The following is a 21,529-nucleotide window of genomic DNA, read 5'->3' on the forward strand; positions in this document are numbered from 1 at the left end:
GGGACTTGGTGTGTGTTAATGTAGGTCAGTGAGTACAGGGGGTGATAGAGGAACGGGACTTGGTGTGTGTTCATGTTGGTCAGTGAGTACAGGGGGTGATAGAGGAACGGGACTTGGTGTGTGTTAATGTTGGTCAGTGAGTACAGGGGGTGATAGAGGAACGGGACTTGGTGTGTGTTAATGTTGGTCAGTGAGTACAGGGGGTGATGGGGGAACGGGACTTGGTGTGTGTTAATGTAGGTCAGTGAGTACAGGGGTGATAGGGGAACGGGACTTGGTGTATGTTAATGTAGGTCAGTGAGTACAGGGGTGATAGGGGAATGGGACTTGGTGTGTGTTAATGTAGGTCAGTGAGTACAGGGGTGATAGGGGAACGGGACTTGGTGTATGTTAATGTAGGTCAGTGAGTACAGGGGTGATAGGGGAATGGGACTTGGTGTGTGTTAATGTAGGTCAGTGAGTACAGGAGGTGATAGGGGAACGGGACTTGGTGTGTGTTAATGTAGGTCAGTGAGTAAAGGGGGTGATAGGGGAACGGGACTTGGTGTGTGTTAATGTCGGTCAGTGAGTACAGGGGGTGATAGGGGAACAGAACTTGGTGTGTGTTAATGTAAGTCAGTGAGTACAGGGGTGATAGAGGAATGGGACTTGGTGTGTGTTAATGTAGGTCAGTGAGTACAGGGGGTGATAGGGGAATGGGACTTGGTGTGTGTTAATCTAGGTCAGTGAGTCCAGGGGGTGATAGAGGAACGGGACTTGGTGTGTGTTAATGTAGGTCAGTGAGTACAGGGGGTGATAGGGGAACGGGACTTGGTGTGTGTTAATGTAGGTCATTGAGTACAGGGGGTGATAGGGGAATGGGTCTTGGTGTGTGTTAATGTAGGTCAGTGAGTACAGGGTACATAGGGGAATTGGAGTTGGTGTGTGTTAATCTAGGTCAGTGAGTACAGGGGGTGATAGAGGAATGGGACTTGGTGTGTGTTAATGTAGGTCAGTGAGTACAGGGGGTGATAGAGGAACGGGACTTGGTGTGTGTTAATGTAGGTCATTGAGTACAGGGGGTGATAGGGGAATGGGTCTTGGTGTGTGTTAATGTAGGTCAGTGAGTACAGGGGGTGATAGAGGAACGGGACTTGGTGTGTGTTAATGTAGGTCATTGAGTACAGGGGGTGATAGGGGAATGGGTCTTGGTGTGTGTTAATGTAGGTCAGTGAGTACAGGGTACATAGGGGAATTGGAGTTGGTGTGTGTTAATCTAGGTCAGTGAGTACAGGGGGTGATAGAGGAATGGGACTTGGTGTGTGTTAATGTAGGTCAGTGAGTACAGGGGGTGATAGAGGAACGGGACTTGGTGTGTGTTAATGTAGGTCAGTGAGTACAGGGGGTGATGGGGGAACGGGACTTGGTGTGTGTTAATGTAGGTCAGTGAGTACAGGGGGTGATGGGGGAACGGGACTTGGTGTGTGTTAATGTAGGTCAGTGAGTACAGGGGTGATAGAGGAACGGGACTTTGTGTGTGTTAATGTAGGTCAGTGAGTACAGGGGGTGATGGGGGAACGGGACTTGGTGTGAGTTAATGTAGGTCACCGAGTACAGGGGTGATAGGGGAATGGGACTTGGTGTGTGTTAATGTAGATCAGTGAGTACAGGGGTGATAGGGGAATGGGACTTGGTGTGTGTTAATGTAGGTCAGTGAGTACAGAGGTGATAGGGGAACGGGACTTGGTGTGTGTTAATGTAGGTCAGTGATTACAGGGGTGATAGAGGAACAGGACTTGGTGTGTGTTAATGTCGGTTAGTGAGTACAGGGGTGATAGAGGAACGGGACTTGGTGTGTGTTAATGTAGGTCAGTGAGTACAGGGGGTGATAGGGGAACGGGACTTGGTGTGTGTTAATGTAGGTCAGTGAATAGAGGGGTTGATAGAGGAACGGGACTTGGTGTGTGTTAATGTATGTCAGTGAGTACAGGGAGTGATAGGGGAACGGGACTTGGTGTGTGTTAATGTAGGTCAGTGAATAGAGGGGTTGATAGAGGAACGGGACTTGGTGTGTGTTAATGTAGGTCAGTGAGTAGAGGGGTGATAGGGGAACAGGACTTGGTGTGTGTTAATGTAGGTCACTGAGTACAGGGGTGATAGGGGAACGGCACTTGGTGTGTGTTAATGTAGGTCAGTGAGTACAGGGGGTGATAGGGGAACGGGACTTGGTGTGAGTTAATGTAGGTCACTGAGTACAGGGGTGATAGGGGAACGGGACTTGGTGTGTGTTAATGTAGGTCAGTGAGTAGAGGGGGTGATAGGGGAACGGGACTTGGTGTGTGTTAATGTCGGTCAGTGAGTACAGGGGGTGATAGGGGAACGGGACTTGGTGTGAGTTAATGTAGGTCACTGAGTACAGGGGGTGATAGGGGAACGGGACTTGGTGTGTGTTAATGTAGGTCAGTGAGTACAGGGCGTGATAGGGGAACGGGACTTGGTGTGTGTTAATGTAGGTCAGTGAGTAGAGGGGGTGATAGGGGAACGGGACTTGGTGTGTGTTAATGTCGGTCAGTGAGTACAGGGGGTGATAGGGGAACGGGACTTGGTGTGAGTTAATGTAGGTCACTGAGTACAGAGGTGATAGGGGAACGGGACTTGGTGTGTGTTAATGTAGGTCAGTGAGTACAGGGGGTGATAGGGGAACGGGACTTGGTGTGTGTTAATGTAGGTCAGTGAGTACAGGGGGTGATAGGGGAACGGGACTTGGTGTGTGTTAATGTAGGTCAGTGAGTACAGGGGTGATAGAGGAACGGGACTTGGTGTGTGTTAATGTCGGTCAGTGAGTACAGGGGGTGATGGGGGAACGGGACTGGGTGCGAGTTAAGAATCGGGGCTGCAGGCATGGATGACTTCCTGTTTACTGACAGCAGAATGTGGGAGACTAGCCAGGAGTGTGTTGGAATCTTCAAGTCTGGAGGTTAGGCAGTTCATGTTAAACATCCTCCCAGATGGCTGGGGAAATGACAGTGGTTAACCTTGGTCAAAGAGTTTACCTTCAGTCTCGATGAAGATATATCATCGTGCACTCATTCAGCACCACCCATTCGTCGCTGTGAAACGTTGGAATTGGCACATTTGTGTGAGATGGTGATTGGATCCCTGCTGGCTGTCACTGACTTGAATTCTCCACCGGTCTGTCCGCCTCATCAGCTGGGATTGGCAAGCTCTCGCCCGCTTACTCGGGTCTGTCAGACATCTCAGAGCTACTCTGGAAACAAGAGAAGAATTCTTTGATAGATGGGAGGCTTTTGCTGTGTGACCAGAGAGACAGATGATGAAGGTGAGAAAGGAAGAGGGTGTCGAGTTGGAATGAAAATGTGCAAAGAGAATAATGAGAGAGGTTTGGATAGAAATCAGCAGGTAGGATGGAGAATGAAGAGGGGTCTTGAGAGAGAGAGGGATAGGACACATCTGTTAAATAGGGGAAGGAGAGAGAGAGAGAGAGAGATTGGACACATCTGTTAAATAGGGGAAGGAGAGAGAGAGAGATAGGACACATCAGTTAAAGAGGGGATGGAGAGAGAGAGAGAGAGAGAGATTGGACACATCTGTTAAATAGGGGAAGGAGAGAGAGAGAGATAGAACACATCAGTTAAAGAGGGGATGGAGAGAGAGAGAGAGAGAGAGAGATTGGACACATCTGTTAAATAGGGGAAGGAGAGAGTGAGAGATAGGACACATCAGTTAAAGAGGGGATGGAGAGAGAGAGAGAGAGAGATTGGACACATCTGTTAAAGAGGGGATGGAGAGAGAGAGAGAGAGATTGGACACATCTGTTAAATAGGGGAAGGAGAGAGAGAGAGATTGGACACATCAGTTAAAGAGGGGATGGAGAGAGAGAGAGAGAGAGATTGGACACATCTGTTAAATAGGGGAAGGAGAGAGAGAGAGATAGGACACATCAGTTAAAGAGGGGATGGAGAGAGAGAGAGAGAGAGAGAGAGATTGGACACATCAGTTAAATAGGGGAAGGAGAGAGAGAGAGATAGGACACATCAGTTAAAGAGGGGATGGAGAGAGAGAGAGAGAGATTGGACACATCTGTTAAAGAGGGGAAGGAGAGAGAGAGAGATAGGACACATCAGTTAAAGAGGGGATGGAGAGAGAGAGAGAGATTGGACACATCTGTTAAAGAGGGGATGGAGAGAGAGAGAGAGAGAGATTGGACACATCAGTTAAAGAGGGGATGGAGAGAGAGAGAGAGAGAGAGAGATTGGACACATCAGTTAAATAGGGGAAGGAGAGAGAGAGATAGGACACATCAGTTAAAGAGGGGATGGAGAGAGAGAGAGAGAGAGATTGGACACATCTGTTAAAGAGGGGAAGGAGAGAGAGAGAGATAGGACACATCAGTTAAAGAGGGGATGGAGAGAGAGAGAGAGATTGGACACATCTGTTAAAGAGGGGAAGGAGAGAGAGAGAGAGAGATTGGACACATCTGTTAAAGAGGGGAAGGAGAGAGAGAAATAGGACACATCTGTTAAAGAGGGGAAGGAGAGAGAGAGAGAGAGAGAGATAGGACACCTCTGTTTCAGAGGGGAAGGAGAGAGAGAGAGAGAGATTGGACACATCTGTTAAAGAGGAGAAGGAGAGAGAGAAATAGGACACCTCTGTTTCAGAGGGGAAGGAGAGAGAGAGAGAGAGAGAGATTGGACACATCTGTTAAAGAGGGGAAGGAGAGAGAGAGAGATAGGACACATCTGTTGAAGAGGGGAAGGAGAGAGAGAGAGAGAGATAGGACACCTCTGTTTCAGAGGGGAAGGAGAGAGAGAGAGAGAGATTGGACACATCTGTTAAAGAGGGGAAGGAGAGAGAGAAATAGGACACATCTGTTAAAGAGGGGAAGGAGAGAGAGAGAGAGAGAGAGATAGGACACCTCTGTTTCAGAGGGGAAGGAGAGAGAGAGAGAGAGATTGGACACATCTGTTAAAGAGGAGAAGGAGAGAGAGAAATAGGACACCTCTGTTTCAGAGGGGAAGGAGAGAGAGAGAGAGAGAGAGATTGGACACATCTGTTAAAGAGGGGAAGGAGAGAAATAGGACACATCTGTTAAAGAGGGGAAGGAGAGAGAGAGAGAGAGGACACATCTGTTAAAGAGGGGAAGGAGAGAGAGAGAGATAGGACACATCTGTTAAAGAGGGGAAGGAGAGAGAGACATAGGACACATCTATTAAAGAGGGGAAGGATAGAGCGATATAGAGAAACATGAGGGAGAGAATGAGACATAGAGATTTACATAGAATTACATCAAACGTAAAACACATTAAAAGGCCATTCACACAACTGATCCATCAGCAAAGGTGAACCAAGAGAAGACACTCCATCTAAATGCATTGTTTACTGCATGTCCATCATCTTTTGTTGATGGAAGAGTACTAACCAATGTCCCCTTGCAGCTTACTTTTCGACCTATCGTTGGGTCACCAGTAAATTTAGCTACGATGCATTTGGTCCCTTCATCCAAGTCATTGATATAGATTGTAAATAGTTGAGGCCCCAGCACTGATCCCTGTGACACTGCACCCTTGCCAACCCGTAAATGACCCATTTATCCCTATTCTCCACTTCCTGTTAGCTAACCAATCCTCTATCCATACTAATATGTTTCCCCCAGACCATGAGCTCTTAATTTGTATAATAACCTTTTATATGGCACTTTATGGAATGCCTTTTGGAAATCCAAGTACACTACTTCTACAGGTTCCTCTTTATCACACCCTCCTCAAAGAACTCCAATAAATTAGTCAAACACGATTTCCCTTTCACAAAACCATGTTGACTCTGCCTGATTGTATTATGATTTTCTAGATGCCCTGCTATAACCTCTTTAATTATGGATTCTAGCATTTTCCCAATGACAGATATTCGGCTAACTGGCCTGTAGTTTCCAACTTTCCCTCTCCCTCCTTTTTTGAATAGAGGTGTTGCATTTGTGATTTTCCAATCCATTGGGACCTTTCCAGAATGTAAGGAATTGTGAAAGATTATAATGAAAGCCTCTACTATCTCTGCAGCCACATATTTTAAGACACTAGGATCCTATGGATAGGATGGTGGAGCAGGCACGATGGGCTGAATGGCCTACTCCTGTCCCTATGTTTCTAGGATGCAGGCCTTCCGGTCCTGGGGACTTATCAGCCTTTAAGTCTAATAGTTTTCCCAGCACCTAGCAATGGTTGTTGTTTTAAATTCCTCCCTCCCTTTCACCTCTTGATTTTTAAACATCTTTGGGAAGTTTTCCCAGTCGTCTACAATGAAAACAGACACAAAATACCTGTTCAAAGCTTCCGCTATTTCCTTGTTTTCCATTATTAATTCACCAGCACTCACTTTAATTATTCTTTTCCTATTTAAATACTCCTAGAGTCTTTTTACTATCTGTTTTTATATTACTAGCTAGTTTTCTCATATAATTACTTTCTCTGTCTTTATTTTGTTCGTTATTCTTTGCTGGTTCTTAAAATCTGTCCAATCTTCTGATCTACCACTAGGCTTTGCAGATTTGTACAGTGTTTCTTTCAATTTGATACTATCCTTAACTTCCTTATTTAGCCAGAGATGATGCATCCTTCTCAAAGAATCTTTCTTTCTCACTGGGAAAAATCTTTGCTGAGAGTTATTAAATATCTCCTTAAAAGTTTGCTACTGCATCTCTACTCTCCTACCTTTAACCTAGTTTCCCAGTTTACTTTAGCTAGCTCTGCCTTCATACCCTTGTAATTACCTTTATTTAGGTTTAAAACAGTAGTCTTAGACCCACACTTCTCCCTTTAAAACTGAATGTGAAATTCTGTCATGTTGTGATCGCTGTTGCCTAGAAGCTCCTTTACCATCAGATTATTGATCCTGACTCATTGCACATTACCAGGTCTATAATAGGCTGCTCCATGGTTGGCTCTAGAGTGTACTGCTCTAAGAAATTGTCCTATGATACACTCTGTGAACACATTTTCCAGGCTACCTTTGCCAATCTAATTTGCCCAACCTACATGTAGATTAAAGTCACCCGTGACTATTTCAGTACCTGTCATACAAGCCTCATTTATTTCTTCCTGTATATGATTTCCTACAGCGCAGCAACTGTTAGGGGGCCTATAAACTACTCCCACAAGTACCCTCTTACATTTCCTATTTATCATCTGTACCCAAACTGATTCTACATCTTCCTCTTCTGAACTAAGGTCATCTCTCATTACTGTACTAATGACATAATTAATTAACAGAGCTACCCCAAAAGCTTTTCCTAGCTTCCTGTCTTTTCCAGATGTCAAATATTTTTCAATATTTTGGTCCAAGCCTTTGTCACCTTGCAACCATGTCTCTGTAATGGCTATCAGGTCATGCATATGTATTTCTATTTGTGCTCTCAATTCATCCATTTTGTTACAAATGTTGCACTCATTCAGGTACAGAGCCTTTAATTCCATCTTCTTGCAAACTCTGGCCTTATCTGCTGATGCATTCTTCAGTTTATTCACTCTGTCCCTTCCTACTAAACTCTGGTCATTATTTCCCATATCGCTACCCTGTTCTATTGCCTTGTCCTTTCTCTTTAATTTACCACATCTCCTCTCACATGATCCCTTCCCCCAGTCATTTAGTTAAAAGGCTCTCGCTACTGCCCTAGTTATACGACTCACCAGAACACTGGTCCCAGTACGGTTCAGGTGAAGACCGCCCCAATGGTACAGCTTCCACTTTCCCCAGTACTGGTGCCAGTGCCCCAGGAATTGAAACTCATTTCTCCCACACCAATCTTTGAGCCACATATTCAACTCTCTAATCTTATTTTCCCTATGCCAATTTTCTCATGGTTCAGGTAATAATCCAAAGATTACCTGATTGGACCACAACAACTGGATCCTCCCCCTCCCACTGCAAGTTCCTCTCCAGCCCCAAGCAGATGTCCCAAACCCTGGCACCGGACAGACAACACAGCCGTCTGGACTCTCTCTGTTGGCCATAGAGAACTGTGCCTATCCCTCTGACTGTACTATCTCCTACTACCACTATGTTCCTATTCTCTATTTGAATGGCTTCCTGTACCACAGTGCCATTGTCAGTCTGCTCATCCACCCTGCAGCCCTCGCTCTCATCCATACAAGATGACAGAATCTCAAAACTGTTGTACAACTACAGGGGCTGAGGTTCCTCTACTTCTGCCTTCTCGATCCCCTGACCTACCTCATCCGCAGTCACACCCTCCTGTCCCTGACCACTGATCCAATCAGACAACCTGATCCAAAGGGGTGTGAACAAAGTGTCCAGGTAACTTGCACCCCCACCCCACCCCACCCCGATACAGCACAGTGTCTGTAACTCGGTCTCTAGCTCAATGACTCTGAGCTGAAGCTCCTCGAGCTTCAAACACTTACTGCAGACGTGTTTGCCATCGATCACACTGGCATCCACCAGATCTCATATACCTCAGCTACAACACTGTCCTGCCATCCCTGCTGTACGTGAACAGTTTGAGAGTGTGTGCAGGGCTGTGTGTGAGAGAGAAAGAACAGACTGTTGTGAGACAGACGGACGGCCAACCTCTCTATATAACCAGCCTTGACAGTATAGCTACATATCAGACAGGGTGAGTCATCTCATCATTATAAGTGATTAGAGATTTGCGATTGGGAGCGACTGGTGACATGGAATCTAAGGAGGCAGCTGCTGAAAGGTGATAGTTTGGAACACTAAGTGTTGAGAGTTGATGCGGTTGAGCAAGTTATAACTTCTGACAAACCTCAACTTGTTAAAAGGAAAACTCAGTAATGGTAGAAGTTTAATTTTATTTGTGCATGGGATGTGGGCGTCACTGGCCAGGCCAGCATTTATTGCCCATCCCTAATTGCCCTTGAGAAGGTGGTGGTGAGCTGCCTTCTTGAACCGCTGCAGTCCATGTGGGGTAGGTACACCCACAGTGCTGTTAGGAAGGGAGTTCCAGGATTTTGACCCAGTGACAGTGAAGGAACGGCGATATAGTTCCAAGTCAGGATGGTGTATGACTTGGAGGGGAACTTGCAGGTGGTGGTGTTCCCATGCTTAGTTTAGTTTAGTTTAGTTTAGAGATACAGCACTGAAACAGGCCCTTCGGCCCACCGAGTCTGTGCCGACCATCAACCACCCATTTATACTAATCCTACACTAATTCCATATTCCTACCACATCCCCACCTGTCCCTATATTTCCCTACCACCTACCTATACTAGGGGCAATTGCGAATGGCCAATTTACCTATCAAAATGCAAGTCTTTGGCATGTGGGAGGAAACCGGAGTACCCGGAGGAAACCCACGCAGACACAGGGAGAACTTGCAAACTCCACACAGGCAGTACCCAGAATTGAACCCAGGTCGCTGGAGCTGTGAGGCTGCAGTGCTAACCACTGCGCCACTGTGCCACCCTTTAAAATGGATATGCATCTGCTGCCCTTGTCCTTCTAGTTGGTAGAGGTCGCGGGTTTGGAAGATGCTGTCTAAGGAGCCTGGGGGAATTCATGCAGTGCATCTTGTAGATGGGACACACTGCTGCCACTGTGCGTCGGTGGTGGAGGGAGTGAATGTTTGTAGATGGGATGCCAATCAAGCGGGCTGCTTTGTCCTGGATGGTATCGAACTTCTTGAGTGTTGTTGGAGCTGCAGCCATCCAGGCAAGTGGAGAGTATTCCATCACACTCCTGACTTGTGCCTTGTAGATGGTGGACAGGCTTTGGGGAGTCAAGAGGTGAGTTACTCGCCTCAGGATTCCTAGTCTCTGACCTGCTCTTGTCGCCACGGTATTTATATGACTACTCCAGTTCAGTTTCTGGTCAATGGTAACCACTAGGATGTTGATAGTGGGGGATTCAGCGATGGTAATGCTGTTGAATGTCAAGGGGAGATGGTTAGATTCTCTCTTGTTGGAGATGGTCATTGTCTGGCACTTGTGTGGCGCGAATATCACTTGCCACTTATCAGCCCAAGCCTGGATTTTGTCCAGATCTTGCTGCATTTCTACACAGACTGCTTCAGTATCTGAGGAGTTGCGAATGGTGCTGAACATTGTGCAATCATCAGCGAACATCCCCACTTCTGACCTTATGATTGAAGGAAGGTCATTGATGAAGCAGCTGAAGATGGTTGGGCCTAGAACACTACCCTGAGGAACTCCTGCAGTGATGTCCTGGAGCTCAGATGATTGACCTCCAACAACCACAACCGTCTTCCTTTGTCTTCCTTTGAGATGAGGAAATCTAGGAGCGACGTTGGGAGAGAAATGGGTTTGATATTGATATCAATAAGGAGCTAGATTCCTGCCAGTTGATGCTGTGGAAACCTCATCCAGTGGCACATTCACCCTGGGCTGGAAAAGCAGCCATTGCAATTTGTACAATTCCTGGGGTTGGTCATTACTTTAATGGATCAAAGGGACTGAAGAACATTGGTTAGTTCCTCTGTGGACAGCTGTGCTTTAATTATCAGCACTGTTCCATCTGAATCATCAGGTTTCATGTTCAATCCCACTCCAGGATTTGAACACAAAAATCCAGACTAACACTCCAGTGCAGCACTGGGGGAATACTGCATTGTCAGAGGTGCCATCTTTCAGATAAGATGTTAAACCGAGGCCCCATCTGCTTGCTCAGGTGGATGGTAAAGATCCCATGGCACTTTAGAACATTAGAACATTAGAATATTACAGCGCAGTACAGGCCCTTCAGCCCTCGATGTTGCGCCGACCTGTGAAACCATCTGACCTACACTATTCCATTTTCATCCATATGTCTATCCAATGACCACTTAAATGCCCTTAAAGTTGACGAGTCTACTACTGTTGCAGGCAGGGCGATCCACGCCCCTACTACTCTCTGAGTAAAGAAACTACCTCTGACATCTGTCCATTATCTATCACCCCTCAACTTAAAGCTATGTCCCCTCGTGTTTGCCATCACCATCCAAGGAAAAAGACTCTCACTATCCACCCTATCTAACCCTCTGATTATCTTATATGTCTCTATTAAGTCACCTCTTCTCCTCCTTCTCTCTAACGAAAACAACCTCAAGTCCCTCAGCCTTTCCTCGTAAGACCTTCCCTCCATACCAGGCAACATCCTAGTAAATCTCCTCTGCACCTTTTCCAAAGCTTCCACATCCTTCCTATAATGCGGTGACCAGAACTGCACGCAATACTCCAGGTGCGGCCTCACCAGAGTTTTTTACAGCTGCAGCATGACCTCATGGCTCCGAAACTCGATCCCCCTACTAATAAAAGCTAACACACCATATGCCTTCTTAACAGCTCTATTAACCTGGGTGGCAACTTTCAGGGATTTATGTACCTGGACACCAAGATCTCTCTGTTCATCTACACTATCAAGAATCTTCCCATTAGCCCAGTACTCTGCAATCCTGTTACTCCTTCCAAAGTGAATCACCTCACACTTTTCCGCATTAAACTCCATTTGCCATCTCTCAGCACAGCTCTGCAGCCTATCTATGTCCCTCTGTACCCTACAACATCCTTCGGCACTATCCACAACTCCACCGACCTTCGTGTCATCCGCAAATTTACTAACCTGGGTCCTGGGTCACTCTCCCAGTGCAGTTTCCTGGGTCACTCTCCCAGTGCAGTGTCCTGGCTCACTCTCCCATTGCAGCGTCCTGGGTCACTCTCCCAGTGCAGTGTCCTGGGTCACTCTCACAGTGCAGCGTCCTGGGTCACTCTCCCAGTGCAGTTTCCTGGGTCACTCTCCCAGTGCAGCGTCCTGGGTCACTCTCACAGTGCAGCGTCCTGGGTCACTCTCGCAGTGCAGTTTCCTGGGTCACTCTCCCAGTGCAGTGTCCTGGGTCACTCTCCCAGTGCAGCGTCCTGGGTCACTCTCCCAATGCAGCGTTCTGGGTCAGTCTCCCAGTGCAGTGTCCTGGGTCACTCTCCCAGTGCAGTTTCCTGGGTCACTCTCGCAGTGCAGTGTCCTGGGTCACTCTCCCAATGCAGCGTCCTGGGTCAAACTCCCAATGCAGCGTCCTGGGTCACTCTCCCAGTGCAGTTTCCTGGGTCACTCTCCCAGTGCAGTGTCCTGGGTCACTCTCCCTTTGCAGTGTCCTGGGTCACTCTCCCAATGCAGCATCCTGGGTCACTCTCCCAACGCAGCGTCCTGGGTCACTCTCACAGTGCAGCGTCCTGGGTCACTCTCCCAATGCAGCGTCCTGGGTCACTCTCCCAATGCAGTGTCCTGGGTCACTCTACCATTGCAGCGTCCTGGGTCACTCTCACAGTGCAGCGTCCTGGGTCACTCTCCCAATGCAGCGTCCTGGGTCACTATCCCAGTGCAGTGTCCTGGGTCACTCTCCCAATGCAGCGTCCTGGGTCACTCTCCCAATGCAGCATCCTGGGTCAATCTCCCAATGCAGCATCCTGGGTCACTCTCCCAGTGCAGTGTCCTGGGTCACTCTCCCAATGCAGCATCCTGGGTCACTCTCCCAGTGCAGTGTCCTGGGTCACTCTCCCAATACAGCATTCTGGGTCACTCTCCCAGTGCAGTGTCCTGGGTCACTCTCCCAATGCAGCATTCTGGGTCACTCTCCCAATGCAGCATTCTGGGTCACTAGCCCAGTGCAGTGTCCTGGGTCACTCTACCATTGCAGCGTCCTGGGTCACTGTCCCAATGCAGCATCCTGGGTCAATCTCCCAATGCAGCATCCTGGGTCACTCTCCCAGTGCAGTGTCCTGGGTCACTCTCCCAATGCAGCATTCTGGGTCAATCACCCAGTGCAGTTTCCTGGGTCAATCTCCCAGTGCAGCGTCCTGGGTCACTCTCCTAATGCAGTGTCCTGGGTCACTCTCCCAGTACAGCATCCTGGGTCACTCTCCTAATGCAGTGTCCTGGGTCCCTCTCCCAGTGCAGTCTCCAGGATCACACTCCCAGTGCAGTGTCCTGGGACCCTCTCACTGTGCAGTGTCCTGGGTCCCTCTTCCAGTGCAGTGTCCTGGGTCAATCTCCCAGTGCAGTGTCCTGGGTCAATCTCCCTGTGCAGCGTCCTGGGTCACTCTACCAGTGCAGCGTCCTGGGTCACTCTCCCAGTGCCGTGTCCTGGGTCACTCGCCCAGTACAGCGTCCTGGGTCACTCTCCCTGTGCAGTGTCCTGGGTCAATATCCCAGTGCAGCGTCCTGGGTCACTCTCCCAGTGCAGTGCAGTGTCCTGGATCACTCTCCCAGTGCAGTGTCCTGGGTAACTCTCCCAGTGCAGTGACTCGGTCACACTCCCAGTGCAGTGTCCTGGGTCAATGTCCCAGAACAGCGTCATGGCTCACTCTCCCAGTGCAGTGTCCTGGGTCACTCTCCCAGTGCAGTGTCCTGGGTAACTCTCCCAGTGCAGTGTCTCGGTCACACAACCAGTGCAGTGTCCTGGGTCACTCTCCCAGTGCAGTGCAGTGCAGTCTCCTGGGTCACTCTCCCAGTGCAGTGTCTCGGTCACACTCCCAGTGCAGTGTCCTGGATCACTCTCCCAGTGCAGTGCAGTGTCCTGGATCACTCTCCCAGTGCAGTGTCTCGGTCACTCTCCCAGTGCAGTGCCCTGGGCCCCTCTCCCAGTGCAGTGTCCTGGGTAACTCTCCCAGTGCAGTGTCTCGGTCACACACCCAGTGCAGTGTCCTGGGTCACTCTCCCTGTGCAGTGTCCTGGGTCAATATCCCAGTGCAGTGTCCTGGGTCACTCTCCCAGTGCAGTGCAGTGTCCTGGATCACTCTCCCAGTGCAGTGTCCTGGGTAACTCTCCCAGTGCAGTGTCTCGGTCACACTCCCAGTGCAGTGTCCTGGGTCAATGTCCCAGAGCAGCGTCATGGCTCACTCTCCCAGTGCAGTGTCCTGGGTCACTCTCCCAGTGCAGTGTCCTGGGTCACTCTCCCAGTGCAGTGTCTCGGTCACACAACCAGTGCAGTGTCCTGGATCACTCTCCCAGTGCAGTGCAGTGCAGTCTCCTGGGTCACTCTCCCAGTGCAGTGTCTCGGTCACACTCCCAGTGCAGTGTCCTGGATCACTCTCCCAGTGCAGTGCAGTGTCCTGGATCACTCTCCCAGTGCAGTGTCTCGGTCACTCTCCCAGTGCAGTGTCCTGGGCCCCTCTCCCAACGCAGCGTCCTGGGTCACTCTCACAGTGCAGCGTCCTGGGTCACTCTCCCAATGCAGCATCCTGGGTCACTCTCCCAATGCAGCGTCCTGGGTCACTCTACCATTGCAGCGTCCTGGGTCACTCTCACAGTGCAGCGTCCTGGGTCACTCTCCCAATGCAGCGTCCTGGGTCACTATCCCAGTGCAGTGTCCTGGGTCACTCTCCCAATGCAGCATTCTGGGTCAATCACCCAGTGCAGTGTCCTGGGTCACTCTCCCAACGCAGTGTCCTGGGTCACTCTACCATTGCAGCGTCCTGGGTCACTCTCACAGTGCAGCGTCCTGGGTCACTCTCCCAGTGCAGTGTCCTGGGTCACTCTCCCAATACAGCATTCTGGGTCAATCACCCAGTGCAGTTTCCTGGGTCAATCTCCCAGTGCAGCGTCCTGGGTCACTCTCCCAGTACAGCATCCTGGGTCACTCTCCTAATGTAGTGTCCTGGGTCCCTCTCCCAGTGCAGTCTCCAGGGTCACACTCCCAGTGCAGTGTCCTGGGACCCTCTCACTGTGCAGTGTCCTGGGTCCCTCTTCCAGTGCAGTGTCCTGGGTCACTCTCCCAGTGCAGTGTCCTGGGTCAATCTCCCTGTGCAGCGTCCTGGGTCACTCTACCAGTGCAGCGTCCTGGGTCACTCTCCCATTGCCGTGTCCTGGGTCACTCGCCCAGTACAGCGTCCTGGGTCACTCTCCCTGTGCAGTGTCCTGGGTCAATATCCCAGTGCAGTGTCCTGGGTCACTCCCCCAGTGCAGTGCAGTGTCCTGGATCACTCTCCCAGTGCAGTGTCCTAGGTAACTCTCCCAGTGCAGTGTCTCGGTCACACTCCCAGTGCAGTGTCCTGGGTCAATGTCCCAGAGCAGCGTCATGGGTCACTCTCCCAGTGCAGTGTCCTGGGTAACTCTCCCAGTGCAGTGTCTCGGTCACACAACCAGTGCAGTGTCCTGGATCACTCTCCCAGTGCAGTGCAATGCAGTCTCCTGGGTCACTCTCCCAGTGCAGTGTCTCGGTCACACTCCCAGTGCAGTGTCCTGGATCACTCTCCCAGTGCAGTGCAGTGTCCTGGATCACTCTCCCAGTGCAGTGTCTCGGTCACTCTCCCAGTGCAGTGCCCTGGGCCCCTCTCCCAGTGCAGTGTCCTGGGTAACTCTCCCAGTGCAGTGTCTAGTCACACACCCAGTGCAGTGTCCTAGGTCACTCTCCCTGTGCAGTGTCCTGGGTCAATATCCCAGTGCAGTGTCCTGGGTAACTCTCCCAGTGCAGTGTCTCGGTCACTCACCCAGTGCAGTGTCCTGGGTCACTCTCCCAGTGCAGTGTCCTGGGTAACTCTCCCAGTGCAGTGTCTCGGTCACACAACCAGTGCAGTGTCCTGGATCACTCTCCCAGTGCAGTGCAGTGCAGTCTCCTGGGTCACTCTCCCAGTGCAGTGTCCTGGGTCAATCTCCCAGTGCAGTGTCCTGGGTCACACTCCCAGTGCAGTGTCCTGGGTAACTCTCCCAGTGCAGTGTCTCGGTCACATTCCCAGTGCAGTGTCCTGGGACAATGTCCCAGTGCAGCGTCATGGCTCACTCTCCCAGTGCAGTGTCCTGGGTAACTCTCCCAGTGCAGTGTCCTGGGTAACTCTCCCAGTGCAGTGTCCTGGGTCACTCTCCCAGTGCAGTGTCCTGGGTAACTCTCCCAGTGCAGTGTCTCGGTCAGACTCATGGTGCAGTGTCCTGGATCACTCTCCCAGTGCAGTGTCTTGGTCACTCTCCCAGTGCAGTGTCCTCGGACCCTTTCACCGTGAAGTGTCCTCGGTCACTCTCCCAATGCAGCGTTCTGGATCAGTCTCCCAGTGCAGTGTCCTGGGTCACTCTCCCAGTGCATTGTCTCGGTCACACTCCCAGTGCAGTATCCTGGGTCACTCTCCCAGTACAGTGCAGTGACTCGGTCACACTCACAGTGCAGTGTCCTGGATCAATCTCCCAGTGCAATGTCCTGGGTCCCTCTCCCAGTGCAGTGTCCTGGGTCCCTCTTCCAGTGCAGTGTCCTGTGTCACTCTCCCATTGCAGACTCCTGGATCACACTCCCAGTGCAGTGTCCTGGATCACTCTCCCAGTGCAGTGCAGTGCAGTTTCCTGGGTCACACTCCCAGTGCAGTGTCTCGGTCACACTCCCAGTGCAGTGTCCTGGATCACTCTCCCAGTGCAGTGTCCTGGGTCCCTCTCCCAGTGCAGTGTCCTGGGTCCCTCTTCCAGTGCAGTGTCCTGTGTCACTCTCCCATTGCAGACTCCTGGATCACACTCCCAGTGCAGTGTCCTGGATCGCTCTCCCAGTGCAGTGCAGTGCAGTTTCCTGGGTCACACTCCCAGTGCAGTGTCCTGGATCACTCTCCCAGTGCCGTGCAGTGTCCTGGATCACTCTCCCAGTGCAGTGTCCTCAGTCCCTCTCACTGTGCAGTGTCCTGGGTCACTCTCGCAGTGCAGTGTCCTGGGTCACTCTCCCAATGCAGCGTTCTGGTTCAGTCTCCCAGTGCAGTGTCCTGGGTCACTATCCCAGTGCAGTGTCTCGGTCACACTCCCAGTGCAGTATCCTGGGTCAATCTCCCAGTGCAGTGTCCTGGGTCACTCTACCAGTGCAGTGCAGTGTCTCGATCACACTCACAGTGCAGTGTCCTGGATCACTCTCCCAGTGCAGTGTTCTGGGTCAGTCACCCAGTGCAGTGTCCTGGGTCACTCTCCCACTGCAGTTTCCTGGGTCACTCTCCCAGTGCAGTGTCCTGGGTCACTCTCCCAGTGCAGTTTCCTGGATCACTCTCCCAGTGCAGCGTCCTGGTTCACTCTACCATTGCAGCGTCCTGGGTCACTCTCCCAGTGCAGTGTCCTGGGTCACTCTCCCAATGCAGCATTCTGGGTCAGTCTCCCAGTGCAGCGTCCTGGGTCAATCTCCCAGTGCAGCGTCCTGGGTCAATCTCCCAGTGCAGTGTCCTGGGTCACTCTCACAATGCAGCGTCCTGGGTCACTCTACCATTGCAGTGTCCTGGGTCACTCTCCCAGTGCAGTGTCCTGGGTCACTCTCCCAATGCAGCATTCTGGGTCAGTCTCCCAGTGCAGTGTCCTGGGTCACTCTCCCACTGCAGTTTCCTGGGTCACTCTCCCAGTGCAGTGTCCTGGGTCACTCTCATAATGCAGCGTCCTGGGTCAATCTCCCAGTGCAGTGTCCTGGGTCACTGTCCCAGTGCAGTGTCCTGGGTCACTCTCCCAATGCATCGTCCTGGGTCAATCTCCCAGTGCAGTGTCCTGGGTCACTCTCCCAATGCAGCGTTCTGTGTCAATCTCCCAGTGCAGTGTCCTGGCTCACTCTCCCTTTGCAGCGTCCTGGGTCACTCTCCCAGTGCAGCGTCCTGGGTCAATCTGCCAGTGCAGTGTCCTGGGTCACTCTCCCAGTGCAGTATCCTGGGTCAATCTCCCAGTGCAGTGTCCTGGGTCCCTCTCCCAGTGCAGTGTCCTGGGTCCCTCTTCCAGTGCAGTGTCCTGTGTCGCTCTCCCATTGCAGCGTCCTGGGTCCCTCTCACAGTGCAGACTCCTGGATCACACTCCCAGTGCAGTGTCCTGGATCACTCTCCCAGTGCAGTGCAGTGCAGTGTCCTGGGTCACTCTCCCAGTGCAGTGTCTCGGTCACACTCCCAGTGCAGTGTCCTGGATCACTCTCCCAGTGCCGTGCAGTGTCCTGGATCACTCTCCCAGTGCAGTGTCCTCAGTCCCTCTCACTGTGCAGTGTCCTGGGTCACTCTCGCCGTGCAGTGTCCTGGGTCACTCTCCCAATGCAGCGTTCTGGGTCAGTCACCCAGTGCAGTGTCCTGGGTCACTCTCCCAGTGCAGTGTCCTGGGTCACTCTACCAGTGCAGTGCAGTGTCTCGATCACACACAGTGCAGTGTCCTGGATCACTCTCCCAGTGCAGTATCCTCAGTCCCTCTCACTGTGCAGTGTCCTGGGTCCCTCTCCAAATGCAGCGTTCTGGGTCAGTCTCCCAGTGCAGTGTCCTGGGTCACTCTCCCAGTGCAGCGTCCTGGGTCACTCTCCCAGTGCAGCGTCCTGGGTCACTCTACCATTGCAGCGTCCTGGGTCACTCTCCCAGTGCAGTATCCTGGGTCACTCTCCCAATGCAGCATTCTGGGTCAGTCTCCCAGTGCAGTGTCCTGGGTCACTCTCCCAGTGCAGTTTCCTGGGTCACGCTCCATGTGCAGCATCCTGGGTCACTCTCACAATACAGCGTCCTGGGTCACTCTACCATTGCAGTGTCCTGGGTAACTCTCCCAGTGCAGTGTCTCGGTCACACACCCAGTGCAGTGTCCTGGGCCACTCTCCCAGTGCAGTGTCCTGGGTAACTCTCCCAGTGCAGTGTCTCGGTCACACACCCAGTGCAGTGTCCTGGGCCACTCTCCCAGTGCAGTGTCCTGGGTCAATCTCCCAGTGCAGCGTCCTGGGTCACTCTCCCTGTGCAGTGTCCTGGGTCACTCTCCCAGTGCAGTGTCCTGGGTCAATCTCCCAGTGCAGTGTCCTGGGTCACTCTCCCAGTGCAGTATCCTGGGTCACTCTCCCAGTGCAGCGTCCTGGGTCACTCTCCCAGTGCAGCGTCCTGGGTCACTCTACCATTGCAGTGTCCTGGGTCACTCTCCCAGTGCAGTGTCCTGGGTAACTCTCCCAGTGCAGTGTCTCGGTCACACTCCCAGTGCAGTGTCCTGGGACAATGTCCCAGTGCAGAGTCATGGCTCACTCTCCCAGTGCAGTGTCCTGGGTCACTCTCCCAGTGCAGTGTCCTGGGTCACTCTCCCATTGCAGTGTCCTGGGTCACTCTCCCAGTGCAGCGTCCTGGGTCACTCTCCCAGTGCAGCATCCTGGGTCAGTCTCCCAGTGCAGTGTCCTGGGTCACTCTCCCAGTGCAGTTTCCTGGGTCACTCTCCCAGTGCAGCATCCTGGGTCACTCTCACAATGCAGCGACCTGGGTCACTCTACCATTGCAGCGTCCTGGGTCACTCTCCCAGTGCAGTGTCCTGGGTCACTCTCCCAATGCAGCGTTCTGTGTCAATCTCCCAGTGCAGTGTCCTGGGTCACTCTCCCAATGCATCGTCCTGGGTCAATCTCCCAGTGCAGTGTCCTGGGTCACTCTCCCAATGCAGCGTTCTGTGTCAATCTCCCAGTGCAGTGTCCTGGGTCACTCTCCCAGTGCAGTGCAGTGACTTGGTCACACTCACAGTGCAATGTCCCAGAGCACACTCCTGGTGCAATGTCCCGGAGCACACGCCAGGTGCAATGTCCCGGAGCACACGCCAGGTGCAATGTCCCGGAGCATACTCCTGGTGCAATGTCCCAGTGCTCACTCCTGGTGCAATGTCCCAGAGCACACTCCTGGTGCAATGTCCCAGAGCACACTCCTGGTGTATTGTCCCAGCGCACACTCCTGCTGCAATGTCCCGGAGCACACTCCTGCTGCAATGTCCCAGTGCACACTCCTGCTGCAATGTCCCAGTGCACACTCCTGGTGCAATGTCCCAGAGCACACTCCTGCTGCAATGTCCCAGTGCACACGCCAGGTGCAATGTCCCGGAGCACACTCCTGCTGCAATGTCCCAGTGCACACTCCTGCTGCAATGTCCCAGAGCACACTCCTGGTGCAATGTCCCAGAGCACACTCCTGGTGCAATGTCCCAGAGCACACTCCTGCTGCAATGTCCCGGAGCACACTCCTGCTGCAATGTCCCAGTGCACACTCCTGCTGCAATGTCCCAGTGCACACTCCTGCTGCAATGTCCCAGTGCACACTCCTGGTGCAATGTTCCAGAGCACACTCCTGCTGCAATGTCCCAGAGCACACTCCTGCTGCAATGTCCCAGTGCACACTCCTGCTGCAATGTCCCAGTGCACACACCTGGTGCAATGTCCCAGAGCACACTCCTGGTGCAATGTCCCAGAGCACACTCCTGCTGCAATGTCCCAGAGCACACTCCTGCTGCAATGTCCCAGTGCACACTCCTGGTGCAATGTCCCAGAGCACACTCCTGCTGCAATGTCCCAGTGCACACTCCTGGTGCAATGTCCCAGAGCACACTCCTGCTGCAATGTCCCAGTGCACACTCCTGGTGCAATGTCCCAGAGCACACTCCTGGTGCAATGTCCCAGAGCACACTCCTGCTGCAATGTCCCAGTGCACACTCCTGGTGCAATGTCCCAGTGCACACTCCTGGTGCAATGTCCCAGAGCACACTCCTGCTGCAATGTCCCTGTGCACACTCCCGGTTTATCGCCATGAACACCGAACTGAAAATTCTGACACAGCCAGACACTGCTTGGTTGTACTGTGTAACTGGGATCCTGGTGATCCCATACTCAGTAACTGTCAGCTGTGTGTTACAGTGCCATGGTTAAGTCAAAATGGAAACTGAGCAATGCCCACGAGTCAGCAGAGATTTAACAATTAATTTTGCATTAATAACTAACGTTGACCTCGTCTGACGAGGCCCATAACTGACACTGGCACTCAGACAGACTCTGGGTGCTGTCATTTATTGTACACCAGCTGTCTTTACATTTCCAACTTGCTAACTGCTGTGTTAATGCATGCGGTTTCAAAGAAATATTTGTAAAGACTAGGAGATTCACGCACTTGCCCTGTGCTTCCTGTAACGACTTCCTGGCCCCTCAGTCTCTGATTGACTGAAGTTTTGAGCTTGCAGCCTATTTTAAATCATTCCTCCTTATCTCTGCTTACAATTAACATGACTTGCTCTTGACCAGGGGAATGCCTGCAGATTGGACGAACCAATTTCTTATCGACTCGTCAGATTGTGCGGATGCAATTTTTTCTTTAGAGGAAATGTGTTTTGGAGATTTAACTTCTGCATCTCAGAGTTTTTTGCTGACAGAGAGGTTTATCGTTGCTGAACAGATCTGACATCTTCCTGTGCCCTGCCCTGCCCCCAACACCAGAGGCTGAGCTTTAACAACATGGGGAATAACTTTGAACATTGTCAAAAAACTTTTCAAACAGCAAACATCAAAAGTTTGCCCCCCCCGCCCCCCGCCCCCCCCATCGTCCCCCTGCTCCCACACTCGCGTGCACTCTCTCACTGATTGACAACTAGTGCCAGTGGGCACAGAGCCTGTGTGTGAAATGCCCTTTGCCCGGTATGTTGGTGTCTGGCAGTGCTGCAATTTTAACCCAGGGCGGGCCTCCCCCGAGGGAGGAAGGGTGTCATTTACCCGATTCTAAACAGGAAATGCTTCCGAGGAGTCAGAGCTTTGGGGAATGTTTGACATTCCCTCCCTGCTCCGGACTGAGAGTGCCAGCTGATATTGCAGGAGGTGAGCAGGAGCCAGAGT

General features: G+C 51.7%; 1 protein-coding gene across 1 annotated transcript in view; it reads right to left on the reverse strand.

Annotated features, from left to right (window-relative positions):
* egfl7 (EGF-like-domain, multiple 7) overlaps window positions 1-20,898 on the reverse strand; it is a 158,023-nt gene extending 137,125 nt beyond the window's left edge. Inside the window, exons 1-2 of the mRNA XM_068025526.1 lie at window positions 20,814-20,898; window positions 3,033-3,247 (exon numbers count right to left, since the gene is read on the reverse strand). The gene's annotated coding sequence lies outside the window, so the exon portion shown is untranslated. The remainder of the gene's footprint in view (window positions 1-3,032; window positions 3,248-20,813) is intronic.
* Between the last annotated feature and the right edge of the window lie 631 nt (window positions 20,899-21,529).

This window comes from Heterodontus francisci, unplaced genomic scaffold, assembly GCF_036365525.1.
Source record: "Heterodontus francisci isolate sHetFra1 unplaced genomic scaffold, sHetFra1.hap1 HAP1_SCAFFOLD_894, whole genome shotgun sequence".
Taxonomy (NCBI): domain Eukaryota; kingdom Metazoa; phylum Chordata; class Chondrichthyes; order Heterodontiformes; family Heterodontidae; genus Heterodontus; species Heterodontus francisci.